The following is a 15,632-nucleotide window of genomic DNA, read 5'->3' as shown; positions in this document are numbered from 1 at the left end:
TAAGTATGTTTGTTCAAAATTGGCCTGTACTCTGCAGAAGTGGGGAAATGTGGTGATCAAAAACTGCATATGATATCAGACCTCTTTGATATATTGGTCACTTTTCCCAAACATTCCATTTCTTCCCCTTTAAAAATTATTATAAATAAATATAATCCCATCTCTGGGAAGGGTATGGAGAAAGATATAGAGACAAATACAGATAATTTTTATTTTTAAAAGATGTTAATAAAATTCGGTTTTTAAAAACACTTCCCTGCAATTGAGCCATTTCCTTGAATCTGATCTTCCTTCCAATTGGATACCTCTCAGGATTTCCAAAAATGTTTTGATGTGAGTAGATAGATTCCATTATTACTCAATACCCCTTCATGGAGTGAAAGGAAGGAGAAAACCAAGAGATGGGATTTGTTCCTTTGGACATCTGTTTAATTGACAATTAAGAGAATGAATAGATGTGCCCTTCCAGAAAGGTTATCTTGGAGTTTACAATTTACATATGTTGCCTATTTATTTTAACTTCTCAGATAACGGTAAATTTATTCCCTTCCCTATAGTTTGTGGCAGTCTCCCTTACCACATTAACACCTGTTTATATAAAATGCCTTTACAATTCTGAAATGTGGTTTGTATTTGTACTTAAACTGACTCAAGATCCTCTGAATTTACCACTTTGGTCTAGAAATCAGAAAAAGAAGAGGAGATGGAGGGAGCAACATTGTTCCTTTCTACCTTGAGACAGAATTGAGATGTACCAAGTCAGGGGGAGAGGGCACAAGGGAGGGAACAAAACCCAGGAAAAAAAGGAAAATGAACTCTCTTTGACTGCTATATTCATTTTCAATTTTGTTTCAGTTTAGCTCGGATATTTTAAAAGAATTGTCTTCACAGTTGAGGGTGGAGGGGTGGGGATATAGAAAAGAAAGCTATCTCCAAGGCCAGTTGCTGATGATTTAATAGTATTCTATGTTTGGGACAGATTGGCCAAAGCTATGCATTGAGATTGTTACCCTTTACTCAATCTTCAGATGATTATAGACTCAGTAATGAAAAGAACTTCAGAGTTCATCTAATCCAACTTCCTCATTTTACAAGTGAGGAAATTGAATCCCACAGAGATTAAATGACTAACCCAAAGTCACAAAAGAAGTTAAGTGGCAGAGATGGGATTCAAATCCAGTTCTCTAATACTGGGTTTGGAGTGAAGAGATCCTGCCTCTAGCACTTACCACCTTGGTGACCATGGTCAAGTCACCTAACCTTTACAGACTTCATTTTCCTCATCTATAAAAAATAAAGTAAAATAAAATGAAGTTGTTGGGCTAGGCTGCCTCTAAGGTTCCCTCCTCCTCCAAAATCTATGACCCTATATCACTAAATATATCACTTTTTCCATTATACCATGATGCAGAGAGGCTGTTTGGGACACTGAAGAACGTGCCTTGGACTCAGAAGATCTTGGCCTTTGTCCAAGTCACTTCTTCTCTACAGGCATGGGTTTCTTCAGCTGTAAAATGAGAAGGTTGAATTTGATGGTCTCTGTGATGCCTTTTTATTCAAAAGATATAGGGTAACTATCTACCTGGGGTTTGGAGAGAGGCTTCATCTTGCTTTTCTTCCTCACTTCATCCTAGCTTTTATTCAACAATCTCTTCTTTAAAATGAGGCAATTGGAACCCAAAGGAAACTGTTAGGCTCAAAATAAAACCCAGTTTCCAAAGAGAGAGGAAGGGATAAGGCTATGGTAGGAAGCCTTTTGACCCTTTGGGCAAGGCCACTTTAAGGAATTTTCAGAGTTGAAAAAGGTCCAGAGAACACTCCAGTAGAAGACTTCCCAGAAACCTCTCTGTCACAGGCAATTAAGTAACCACCTCAAATAAGTAATCAGGCTCTGTGTTAATCCATACATATCAAACCAAGGTGTTCTGACCTTTGTTATTCTGAAAAAGTAAAGCCAATGCCAGGAGTCTTTAAATTGGAATGATGGAAGTGATCCTTCTAAGAGATAAATATCAGAGGGATAAATGGACCCTAGAGAAGAAACATGCCAATGGAAATGTGATACATTCCTGTATCTACTCCCTTGCAGACAGTAGTTATTTAACATGTTTGCTGAACTGTTAAATGCTGAAGGTATGATTAAGGAAGAGGTAAGCTTCACAAAGGAAGCAGCTAGGTGGTTCAGTGGGTAGAGCTCTGGGCCTGTAGACAGGAAGACCTGAGTTCAAATCTGGCCTCAAATACTTACATGCTCTGTGACCCTGGGCAAGTCACTAACTCTATTTGCCTCAATCCACTGGAGAAGGAAATGCCAAACCGCTCCAGTATCTTTGCCAAGAAAACTTCATGGACAGTACTGTGCCATGGTCCACCTGCCAGGAAGAGTCAGACACAGCTGAACAACTATAACAACAAGCTTCAGAAAGAGGGAGATGACTCTTGCCCTGCCCCTAGCTTCAGGACCAATTTATAGGTTAAGCTCACTGTGACAAAGCCCTAGGGGCTGCTGTAGAGAAGGTGCTCCCAGCACTTGCAGTCCTTAAGCATGTAGAAACAATGTACTTAGCATTTAATCAACAAGTATAACTAGTTAAAATAGGAAGCTTTCAGAGGTGGTGGCCCACACCCTAAGTGAGCCCTTCCCTATGCCTTACTCACCCTGCCCCCAACTTCTCAGATATGACTAAAGGTGTCTTTCATACTGCTTGCCACAGGGAATTTTGTGCCCTAAAAATTGCTAGTTACAGCTGTGCTTCAGGAGAATGACAACATAGGGCAAGTTAATTAATAGTCTGCAGGGAATACATGAAATGAGTCTTAGAAAATCTACACTTTTCTGAGGAAAAAGGAACAATCTGGTAATTCCTTTCTTCCTTCTCCTTCCTTCCTTCTTGCCTTACTTTCTTATTTCTTTATTTTTCCTTTATTCTTACCCTCTTTCTTTTCTTTCCTGCTTTCTTAACTGCTTTCTTTCTTTCCTTCCTTCCTTTCTTATTTCCTTCCTTCATTTTTATCTTGATCCTTGCCTTCTTTTTTCTTCTTTCCTGTCTTCCTTCTTTCCATCTTTCTTTCCTTTCTTTCCTGCTTTCTTAACTGCTTTCTTTTTTCCTTCTTTTTTCTTCCTTCCTTCCTTCCTTCCTTCCTTCCTTCCTTCCTTCCTTTCTTCCTTTCTTTCTTTCTCTTTCTATCTTTCTTTCTTTCTTCATTTCTTCCTTCCCTTCTTTCTTTCTTCATTTCTTCCTTTCTTCCTTTCTTCCTTCCTTTCTTTCTTTCTTTCTTTCTTTCTTTCTTTCTTTCTTTCTTTCTAGAAGACCTCCTAAGGCAGACTATTGTCCTTTTGCTGAACACTAATTGTTCAAATAATTTTTCTAACATCAAATTTAAATTAGCCCCTTTGCAACTTCCAACCATTGCTCTTACTTCTGACCTTTGGACCCAAACTGAACATAGCTAATTTCTCTTCCTTATGATAGCTCTTCAACTATGTAAATATAGTTAGGGTATCCCCCCTATGTCTTCTCTTCCCCGACTGAAAATGCTGAATTCCTTTCAATGATCCTCACGTGGCTTGAACCCCTGGACATGGTTCATTTTATTAATATGCTGTCTAACATATAATGCCCAGAACTGAACACAATCCTCCAGACATGGAGGACCATGGCAGATTGCAGTAGGATTGGCCGTCTTTGACCCTGGTAGCTCTGCCTCTCTTAATGCAACCTGACATCACATTAGTTTTCCTGCCTGCCGTATCACATGCCACTAAAATTCCAAGATCCTTTACAAGTTTGCCTCTTGAATCTTTCTGAAGTTGATTTGTTTTTAACCCAAGTATACAATTTAATGTTTTTCAATGTTAATTTTTCCCCTTAAAAGCAGCAATGGGCTGACAAGATCTTTTATGATCTCAATGCTGTCATCCAATGTGCTTGCTGTCCCTCACTCCTAGCTTTTATGTCATCTACAGATGTTGTCTATAGATTTACCTAAGCAAATGACCAAAATGTTAAGAAGCATTGAACCAAACAGAGATTTCATAGGTACTCCATTGAATAGAACCTTCTACACTGATATTGAACTATTAATGCCTACTCTCTGAGTTTTACCACTCAACCAGTCTGCAATGCATCTAACTGTACTATCATCAATCTTTTGTCTCTATATGTGTTCCTCAAGAATAGCATGAGATATTTTATGCATACAAGGAACAGCGTGCCCCCTAAGAATATTTTACACCAAAAAAAAAAACAAGGCAAAGTTTAGTACTGGAGGACATCATCATCCAGAGACCATGTTTGCAGATGAAGTCAAGGCTTGGAGGAGTAGAAGAGCAATGCCTCACTTAGGAGTCAGGCACTTACTCATATTTCCCAGTTGAAGGCTTCTGAATTGAGCTAAAGTTTTACTAAATTCTGATTGAACTGTTCACTACAGTCAAAAGTCCTCAGTTGCAGAATATCATTGGAATCTTATTCAAGAATGGTCTCTCCTGGAGTAGGTGGCTTGGTCTACCCAATACAGAGAGCAGAATAACCAAGCAACAGGTGAGAACAGGCAAATCAGCAGGGATCTGTGACTAATGGATACTTGTCAGAAAAAAAATTGACAGCAGACTAATTTGGACTCTGTAACTTCTTCGGGTCATTCTGCTCACTTAACTCTGAACAGCATTCTTCATGCTATGTTAGCTGCTCAGCCAACCATCTTATATCTTTGGGAGAAGCAAAAATAATGGTACCTGGGAGGGGGTTATACATTTTTCATGTTCAGTGTCATTACAAAGCAATGTCCTTTCACTTTTAGTGGCTTGAACTAGGTGTGGGTCTACTTCAGTTGTCCCAAAATATATCTAGAGATACAGTAAAAGAATCTGTCAATATTTAAGGGCCATAGGGAGCCTAGCTGGGCTCTTTTACTCCCAGATTTCATGGGTGATAGATATTTTTATGGGTACTCCACGAATAATATTTCAATGTCAAAAGAAAGCAAACAATGCCCCAGCATGCTGAATGCTTATAGGATTATGAGATTCCAAACCTAAAGTTGGAGGGACTTTCTAAGACATATAGTCCAACCCTCCTCATTTCACAGTTGAAGGAAATGAGATCTAATGTCACAGAGGTAGTAATAGTCAGAAGCAGGATTGGAACCATGTTCCTTGATTTCAGGTCTTTTGACATGATTCCCTGTGGAAAATACATAGAAAGACACGGACATGGGTCACACAGGAAAGACAGACAAGCATAGATAGGCTATGATTTCATTTTCAGAGGGAAAACCACATCTGTAAGATCTTAGATCCATTTCAGTATTTTGAGTATGTAATTTAATAATAATAATTCACATTTCTAGAATGATTTAAGGTTTGCAAAGTACTTTGGGATAGGAAGGGAATGCACTCTCCCCATTTTCTAAATGAAGAAATCCGTGCTCATAGAGATTTAAGCGATTTTCTTGATATCAAAGACCTGGTCATTGTCAAAGACAAGATTCAAATTCAAATCTGAATTCTAAGCCCAACACCCTTCCCCACTATTGGAGGCTACTTTTTCCTGTAATTAGATTGTTAGTAATATCTAGATTGGCTGTGGTTGATTGTAAAGGAATTTTTGTAATCCTCACCTGGTCAGAATAAATACACTGACAATGTTATAAAACTGACAAAGAAATGTATGAGTTAAAGAGTTATTAGGCAAGAGTTATCACACAGGGAGAATTTTTTCTTTTGCATCTAATGGTAAGAAAAGGATGGCATTTGTGTTATTTAAAAAGGAATAAGTAACACCTGAAGACATTTCAGAACTGGACTAACAGAAACCACATTGCCTCATGTCATCATGTCAACATATATTTATTAGTTAAGAGCTCAGTTTAATCAAAAAAGAAAGCTTTTCTAATGTGTCCACAAAATCAAGATGAGGACGAGCACAAAAGGGAACAGTGCCCTAAAGAAAATAATACCTTCACACTGCATTGCAGATTGTGTTTGTTATTTCAAGTCAAACTACCCTTGGATCTAAGAAAAGTGTTAACTGCCATGTAAATTAATCATTCTTCAAAAATAGCTGTGACATATCTAGGTTCCTAGTAATTATGTGACATAGTGGATAGAATTCTGGAGAAGCCAAGAAAACATGAGTTTGAATCTTGCCCCCAACATTCACTAGCTGTGTGAGCTCATCTTAGGCAAGCCATTTAAACCTCCCTTTGCCTCAGTTTCCTTATCTGTAAAATGATGGGGTGGGACTTAATGGTCTTTCTAGTCCCTTCCAGCTCTAAATCTATGAGATCTTAATCCTATGACCCTAGAGTATCACTGACCCCATTAAATACATTAGGAAACAGAAGCTCCAAAAGGCTAAATAAGTGGAGAAAGAGTGTGCCATGAATTAAAACCAAATCCCAGGGTAAGAACCACTCTTAGGCATTCATCATCTTCATCACCATTGTTTGTAAATTGTCAACTGGACAGTTTTATGTTGGCAGAGAAAAATAGGGTAACTACCAACCCTCTTGATAGTTGCTTTGTCATTGGAGAATTAGGCCATTTATAATTTACAAGCTTAGAAAGTTGCCTAAGGCTCTGAGAAGTTTAATAATGTGGTGGTAGCCACAGAGCTAATCACTGTCAGAGACAGGATTTAATTCAAGGTCATCCTGACTCCAGGTCAAGTACACTAAATACATTACACCAGCATGCCTGTGCACATAAATTTTTGGTGTGCTGCTATTGTCTAGACCTGTGATTTCATAAATGTAGGGAACTCCCAATAAGGAAATGCCCTTTCCAATGAAAAGCAGCAAATTACAGTATTAGAGAGTTGCCTGAGACACTGAAAAGTTTAATGGCTGGTCAAGGGCCACATGGCCAAAATGTTTCAGAAGCAAGACTTGAACTCAGATCTCATTGACTCCAAAGGCAAATCTCTGTAATTCAATCAACAAACATTTACTAAATGTTTTCTATGTGCAGGAGAGAAATACAGTTATAGAGCTAGAGATGTTTTTTGAAGGACTCATGTGATAAGATGGAAACCAAACATCCTGTGTTCCATTTCAGCTAGCTCTTAAGAGGCAGCCCCATTCAGCATGTCTGGACTAGAAGCCAAATTTTCTATGCTTTAGGTATATTCTACCAAGTCCCACACCAAAGGGGCCCAAATTTCCTTGAGACAAAATGGGTTTCTAGCCCATAAAGAGATGAGCTGATTTAAAAAAAAATTATTTTACTGTGAACTTAAGAAATAAAACAAACATTTCCATAACATAGTAGAATGGGGAGAGATGACTGCATGTGAAACTGCAAATCTATTATGTACAATTTACTATTTCTACTAAATATATAATAAAGTTATGTAATTTTCTTTTTTCCCTCTCTCCCACCCTAGAAATGACTACCATTAAACATAAATACATACGTGTGTGTATATGTGTGTATTCATACTTACATACATGCATACATACATATGTATATGTATGTAAAATCATTCTATAAATACTTCTATTTATCAGTTCTTTCTCTGGATACAGATAGTGTCTTCCTTCATAGGTTCTTTGTAGTTAATTTGGGTATTTACAATAGTCAAATTACTTAGTTGCTCCAAAAATGTTGCTATTATTGTATACAATGTTCTCTTTGATGTTTCCTAGCATCATGTTCTCCTTGATAGGCTTATGGGTGATCTTTGAAGGAATGAGGAGCTCAGAATTTTATTAATGAGAAACAGAACATAAGCTTAAGGGACATAACTATTTTATCTTTAAGGGATAGGAGCTTAGGACAATTGCTGCCATTTCTGCCATTCTGTCAACTATATAATAAGGCAAACATCATTTCTCTACCATCCACCCCAAGCCAGCTCATACCTAACCAAGCCTTTGCTCTATATACAATGCAAGGTGGTGACAATGAATATTTGTTGAAAGAGGAAGCTTGGGAGAGAGAGAGAGCATTAGCAGATAAGGATGTAAGTAAAGCAATAATAAAACCATTTTAGTGCACAGAAAAAAAAAACAAACACACAGAAAAGGATACAAACAAATAAAGCAATTTTGTTACTAACTGGTGATACATACGTGCATGAGTGTATGTATACATATGTATATATTTTTTAAACTGCATATAATAGATCATCTTATAGAATTATCTTTCTTATTCTTCATAGAGAAATGTTTCTTCTATTATTAAATTCTCAATATAAAAAGAAAATTTAATTTAAAAAATGCTAGGAGAGTAAAAGAATAGGCAGGAGACTAGTATGGTAACACTTATACTGGTTCACATCATTAAGTGAGCTATCTTAGTATCATTAGTATCTGAAGACATGATGGCTATCATTACAATTATGCCTTTGGCCTCATCCTAAGAATATTCAGAAGGTAACTCCACTGGTGAATGGAGAGAAAAGAAGTATCTTTTTTATTTTTGAGAACAGGATAGAATCCTCATGGAAGGGCCCAAGTTGCTCTATGGTCTATAAACAAAGGAAGAGAAAGCAAGAATAAAGTAAAATTGTGGAAATGGGACAATTGTGAGAATTTGGGGGTTATTGTTAAAAGAATACTCCTAATAACTTCCACTCCTTTATTCTTGCAACCTTGAATTTCTATTACAGGGGTGCCTTAGACTTTTTTTTTTGCTTCAGAACTTTGATCAATGGTGGGACCAGAAAGGAATTCAGATGGTGAAGAAGGCCTCTTCCTTCCCATTAGAGAGTTAGTGGTAAGTAGATGAAGAATGAAGAATGCATTTTTAAATACTGTGAATGGGTTGATAGTTTTCTTAAGTGTACTTTTTTGTTATTGGAGAAGGTTGTATATGGGGCTTGGAGTCATTAGAAGGTGGCAATGATTTCACAAATAAAACTTTTTTTTTTAAATTGCCATGATTTTTTTCTCTAATATATCTCCAGTTCGATATGGTTTTACCAACATTTGATTTTTCCCCCTCTATATACATAGCCTCACAAACAATCTTTACAGATTTCCAATGAAAATGCAATGTGTAAAGTTCTAATCAAGACCAGCTCCATCTAGGGCCACATTAGGAATGATGGAAACAGTACTAAATGAAGCAGAGAACTGACAAAACAGGGGAGATGAACTAAGATAAACACCAGTGAAGTAAGCCTCTATTCCCAAAAGGCATACAAGCAAAGGAATCACTCTATGAGCTCTGGATCTAAGCCAAATATAGGGGCTCCTCTTCTCCTCTACACAGCCCAATACAAAACTATCAGAGTGGGCAGGCCTGTCTATGACAGGAGTCTCATCCACCCACCTTCTGGGGTGGAAAGTAAAAGTAAAGTAAAAACAGGCTGAATGTTCTGATCACTACCTGAAAGAAAGCCCATGCCACCCAGACATGTGATCATGAGCAAAACAAGTAGAACAAAAAGAATAATAATGAAGTAACATAAATAAAAAGATGTTGATTTCTGAGGGATGAAGGCATTAAGGAAGGTCCAGGAGAAGAGGTAACAAAACTTACTTCCTTACTGATGACAGAAATGTATGGGACTATGCAGACAGAAAATCATACGCACTCTCAGACAACATTCCTTCATTGACTGTTTTTGTTTAATTGCTATTCTGTGTCACAAAGGTAGATACAATCTAGAAAGGAGTGGGAAATGACAACAATGTTATAATGTGAGACAACAATAAAACTTTTAAAATAAAGCCCATGGAAATATGATCACCAAATTCCAATGCTACATGATGAATGAAAAAAATATTCCAAACAGCATGGGAAAAAATGGATCATATTCCAAGGAATAGTAGTTTATATAATACAAGATTATATAGCAAATATTTCAAAGAAAACAAAGATTTGGAAAATGTTTCAAAAAGCAAAAGGAAAATGCCTATAACAAAGAATAATTTATATGGCAAAGGTGAGCGCATTCCTATAAGAGGAATGGTAAAAGAGAAATGGAACTTTAATACAACAATGACTTCTAAGCATTCCTGATGAGAAAATCAGATTTGGTTAGAATATTTGAAAAACAAGTGATGAGGCAGAGTCAATGTTGCAGAGTAAAGGCAGCAGCACAGCTGAATTGTCCCAATATTCTCCTCCAAACAACTTTAAAAATAACACCTCAATTCATAATTCTGTACTGGCAGAGCCAACAAAAAGTCAGGATGAGGCATTTTTCCAGGGTAAGATGACTTAGCAGGTTGCAGGTGAGATCTGTGACACCAAGATATGGGCTGGGCTGGAGCATACATGACAGTAACTCCAATGATGGGCCTCGAAGTGATTGGGGCAGTGGCAGCAACAGCTTTGGGAACATTATAAGGGCAAGCAAAGTGAGACTTTTTGTTGTCTTTGTTTTGGAGTCCTCAGCACTGGGGCAATCAAGTGCCTTTTACTGAATCTTGCCTTTGTTTGTAGGAAGTCCACACCCTTTTGCTAGTTAGGTCATGAGAGGTGTGAAATCCTCAAGGGGTGTAAAACCCTCAAGAGGTGTGAAGCACTCTGACCCAGAAGAAGTGTATATATACTCTGAGGTTAGCGTTTTGTTTGGGGCTCACTTGTTGGAAGAATGTTGGTGTGGAGACTCCAGGTAGCCATTAATGAGCCCCCTGGCTTTGAAAACCCAGATATTTGTGCTTCTCTCTCTGGTAGCTATGTATGTATAGCTAGAAGCCTGTCTATTGATTTGTGTTATATGCTCTGCTTATATTTTCTTTGTTTATAATTTCTGTTTGTATTTGCTCTGAAGTTCAGGGTCCTGACTTTTCCCCCTGAACTGTATGTTTGATTAATGTGAGATTATAAACCCTTTTAAATTGCTTTCCTTAGAAAAGCAGATCAAAGAACCTGTGCTAGCAGCCTTCCTGTGTGCTGGTGTTGTTGGCATTACACCCCCACAGCAGCTGCTTGTAACATTGTTGTTACAAGCACTCAGGCCAGAGATGGCAAGAAGGTCAGACAAATGATCAGAGATTACAGGGGATCCTTTTTGTCACTGCATAAAGGACTTAGCACTATTTGGCAACTGTACTGACTCTATGCAGTTCTGGGTCAAAGTTCCTGGGTGGAGAGGAATATTAGTACTTGCAGTTCAGAAGATCAGGGGACCTAATCATACACAGTTCTGGGACCCTGAAGAATGCTAACACTTGCAGCTGCAGGGAAACAGGGGCCCCTCCTGGACAAACACCAGAGCACAGACAGGAGAGGTGACCACATCTCTCCTTGGGATCATACTACCTTGGAAACACTAAAAACTTATAGACTCCAAGAACTAGCTCTGAAAATAGCAGTATGAAAAATTCTGAAGCTTAAGAAAGTGACTCCCCCATCTCTAGAAGATCCCAACTTTAACATAAAGTTCAAAGTCAAGAAATAGTCTCAGAAAATGAACAAACACCAAAAAAGAACTTAACCATAAAAAGCTATTATGGGGTCTGAGAAGACCAAGACACAAAGTCAGAAGGAGACAACAGTGTCAAAATAGTCACAAGCAAAGCCTCAAAGAAAAGAAATATGTTAATTAGACACAAACTTAACAAGAATTCCTGAAGAGTTAAAGAGAGAAAAGTAGGAGAGGAAAAATTGGGAAAAGAAATGAGAGTGATACAATAAAATTATGAAAAGAGAATTAATGTCTTGGTTTAAAACTAGGCACACAAAAAAAACCCGCTGATGAAAATAAGAGGCACAAAAATTCACCAAAGGAAAAGAACTCCTTAAAAGTCAAAATTGGCCAAATAGAAAAGGAAGTACAAAAATTCACTGAAGAAAAGAACATCTCCAGAAGCAAAATTGGCCAAAAGGAAAAATAAGTGCAAAAAGTTGCCAAAAAAATTTCCTTAAAAATTAGAATTTAAAGAGTATTGGACTATCCGAAAGACAAAATTAAAAAAAAAATCTATCCATCACATTCCAAGAAATTTTAGAGGAAAACTGCTGTGATATCCTAGAACCAGAGGGGAAAATAGAAAATGAAAGAATCCACAATTACCTCCTGAGAAAGATCTCCAAATGATATATAGTTATGGAAATATTATCACCTAATTCCTGAGCTCCCAGGCAAAGAGAACATATTTCAAGCAGCCAGAGAGAATATCATGAAGTCACAGTTAGCATCACACACAAATTTAGCAACTTCCACATTAAAGAAACAGAAGGCTTAGACCATGATGTTTCAGAAGGCAAGGGAGCTAAGGATTACAACCCAAGAATGACTTACCCAGCAGAAGTGTATAAAGTCCTTCAGGGGGAAAATGGATATGAAGTAGAGTACTTTCAACCATTCCTATTGAGAAGACCAGATCTGGGGTGGGGGAGCCAACATGGTGGAGTTAAAGCAGTGGCTTGCTTAAACTCTTCCCCAAGGCCCTCCAAATACTTGTAAAAATGACACTAAACAAATTCTAGAGCACCAGAAACCACAAAATGACAGATTGAAACAAATTTCCAGCCTAAGACAACCTGGAAGATTGACTGGAAAGGTCTGTTGCACCAGTCTGAGAGAAGAGCACAGTCCAGTATGGGCCATGCCAACACAGACTGGGCTGGAGTAGGACTCAGAGGACTGAATCACTGGAAGCTATAGTGGTTTCCAGACTTCTCCACCAACAAAGCCCAAAAACAACTTAAAAGGTCAGTAGGAAAGGTCTCTATTGGACCTGGATGAGAAAGGAGCAAGGTCTGACCCCAGCTCCAACCCCAGAATGGTCGAGGCAGCAACAGGGGTATTGACTGCTTCAGAGCTCTTGGCCCACAGATGGTGGAGGGATCCAGCAGCTGATCAGAGGTGGATTGCAGGGATCTCTTTGGTGGTGCTGAGGCAAGATTCTCTTGTATCGCCCACGCTTGGATCTGGGTCTCAGTCCTGGGTGGTGGTCCTGGGGTGAGCAGGAGTGCTGGCATGGCAGAGCTTGTGGTGGTAGTGGAGAGGGAATCTTCCTCACAGTTCCAACGCAGAAAAGAGTGCTTGTGGTCACTTACATACCAGAGCACAGACCAGGAGAGGAGGAAACAACTCATCTTTGATCATATCACCTTGGAAGAACTAAAAATTTACAGGTCCTTAGAAATGTCTCTGAAAAAAGCTGCATAAAACCCCTGAAGTTTGGAACAGTATACCCTCCACACTGAAAACAAAGACTTTGCTTAACAAAAAGCCAAAAAGTCAAGTAATTAGCTGGAAAAATGAGCAAATAGTGGGGGGAAAATCAGACTATAGAATCTTACTTTGGTGACAAGGAAGATCAAAACATACAACCAGAAGAAAAGTCAAAGCTCCTACATCCGAAGCCTCCAAGAAAAATATAAATTGGTCACAGGCTGCAGAAGGGCTCAGAAAAGATTTGGAAGATCAAGTAAGAGAAGTAGAAGGAATATTGGGAAGAGGAATGAGAGTGATGCAAGAAAATCATGAAAAAGGAGGCAACGGCTTGCTGACAGAGACATCAAAAAATGCTGGACACCTTAAAAAAATAGACTAGCCCAAATCACAAGAGATCCAAAAAGCCAATGAGGAGAACAATGCACTAAAAAGAAAAATTGGCCAAGTGGAAAGGGAGATCCAAAGGCGCACTGAAGAAAATAATTCCTTAAAAATTAGAATGGAGTAAATGGAAGCTAATGACTATGAGAAATCAAGAAATAATAAAACAAAATCAGAATAATGAAAAAATAGAAGACAATGTGAAATACCTCATTGGAAAAACCACTGACCTGGAAAATAGATCAAGGAGAGATAATTTAAAAATTATTGGACTACCTGATAGCCATGATCAAAAAAAGAGCCCAAACACTACCTTTCAAGAAATTATCAAGGAAAATTGCCCTGATATTCTAGAACCAGAAATGAAAATAGATATTGAAAGAATCCACTGATCACCTCTTGAAAGAGATCCTAAAAAGAAAACTCCTAGGAATATTGTAGCCAAATTCTAAAGTTCCCAGGTCAAGGGGAAAATATTGCAAGCAGCCGGAAAAAAACAACTCAAGTATTGTGGAAACATAATCAGGATAATACAAGATTTAGCAGCTTCTACATTAAGGGATAGGATTGTTTGGAATATGATATTCCAGAGATCTAAGGTGCTAGGATTAAAACCAAGGATCACCTACCCAACAAAACTGAGGATAATACTTCGGGGGGGGGGGGGGAGGAAGGAACATTTAATGAAATACACTACTTTCAAGCATTCTTGATGAAAAGACCAGAGTTGAATAGAATGTTTGACTTTCGAATACAAGAATCAAGAGAAGCATGACAAGGTAAACAGGAAAGAGAAATCATAAGGGACTTATTAAAGTTGAACTGTTTACATTCCTACATGGAAAGTTATCTATAACTCATGAGACCTTTCTAAGTATTAGGGTAGCTGGAGGGAATACACATATATTGGGAATATATATATATATATATATATATGGAATATATAATATATTGTATATGCATATATGTATATTATAGATAGATAATAGAGGGCATAGGGTGAGTTGAATATGAAGGGATAATATCTAAAAATAAAGTTAAGGGGTAAGAGAGGAATGTACTGGGAGAAGGAGAAAGGGAGAGGTAGAATGAGGTAAATTATTTCACATAAAAGAGACAAGAAAAAGCTTTTATAGTGGAGGGGAAGAGGGGGTGGTGAGAGAGAATGAATGAACCTTACGTTCATTAGATTTGGCTTAAGGAGGGAATAACATATACACTCAAATGGGTATAGAAATCTATCTTACCCTACAGGAAAGCAAGGGGAAGGGGATAAGAGAGGGGAGATGATAGAAGGGAGGGCAAAAGGGAGGAGAGGTAATCAGAAGCAAATACTTTTGAGGAGGGACGCAGTCAAAAGAGAGAATAGAATAAATGGGGGGGCAGGATAGGTTGGAGGGAAATACAGTTAACTTTTCATAACATGACTGTTATAGAAGTATTTTGCATGACTACATATGTATAACCTATGTTGAATTGCTTACCTTCTCAATGAGGGTGGGTGGGGAGGGAGAAAAGGAGAGAATGTGAAACTCAAAGTTTTAAAAACTAATATTAAAATTGTTTTTACATGCAACTGGGAATTAAGATATATAGGCAATGGTGTATAGAAATCTATCTTGCCCTACAGGAAAATAGAAGGGAATGGGGATAAGAGAAAAGGGGGGTGGTGATAGAAAGTAGGACAGGTTGGGACCATCTTGGGATATTGGGAGGTGAGAGATGTGGAGAAAATTTGGAACTCAAAATCTTGTGGAAATGAACATCAAAAACTAAAAATTAATTAATTAATAATAAATAAAAAGTTGGAAAAGAAAAGACCAGAGATGAATTGAGAATTTCACATTCAAACACAAGACTCAAGGGAAGCACAAAAAGTTAAGCATGAAAGAGAAATCATAAGTGACTCAATATCATCAAACTGCTTACATTCCTATACAGGAAGATAATATATTTAACTTTTAAGAATTTTATCATTATTAGGACAGTTAGAAGGATTTTGCATAGATAAAGGGCATGAGTATAAGTTGATTATGTTAGAATGATCTCCAAAAAATTAAGGGATGAGAAAAGGATGTACTGGGAGAAGGGGGAAGAGAGACCAAGAATGGGAGAAATTATCTCACATAAAAGAGGCACACAAGGAAGATCTTATAAAGTAGAAGA

This window comes from Trichosurus vulpecula, chromosome 3, assembly GCF_011100635.1.
Source record: "Trichosurus vulpecula isolate mTriVul1 chromosome 3, mTriVul1.pri, whole genome shotgun sequence".
NCBI classification, from domain to species: Eukaryota; Metazoa; Chordata; class Mammalia; order Diprotodontia; family Phalangeridae; genus Trichosurus; species Trichosurus vulpecula.
This window is presented reverse-complemented; position numbering follows the sequence as displayed.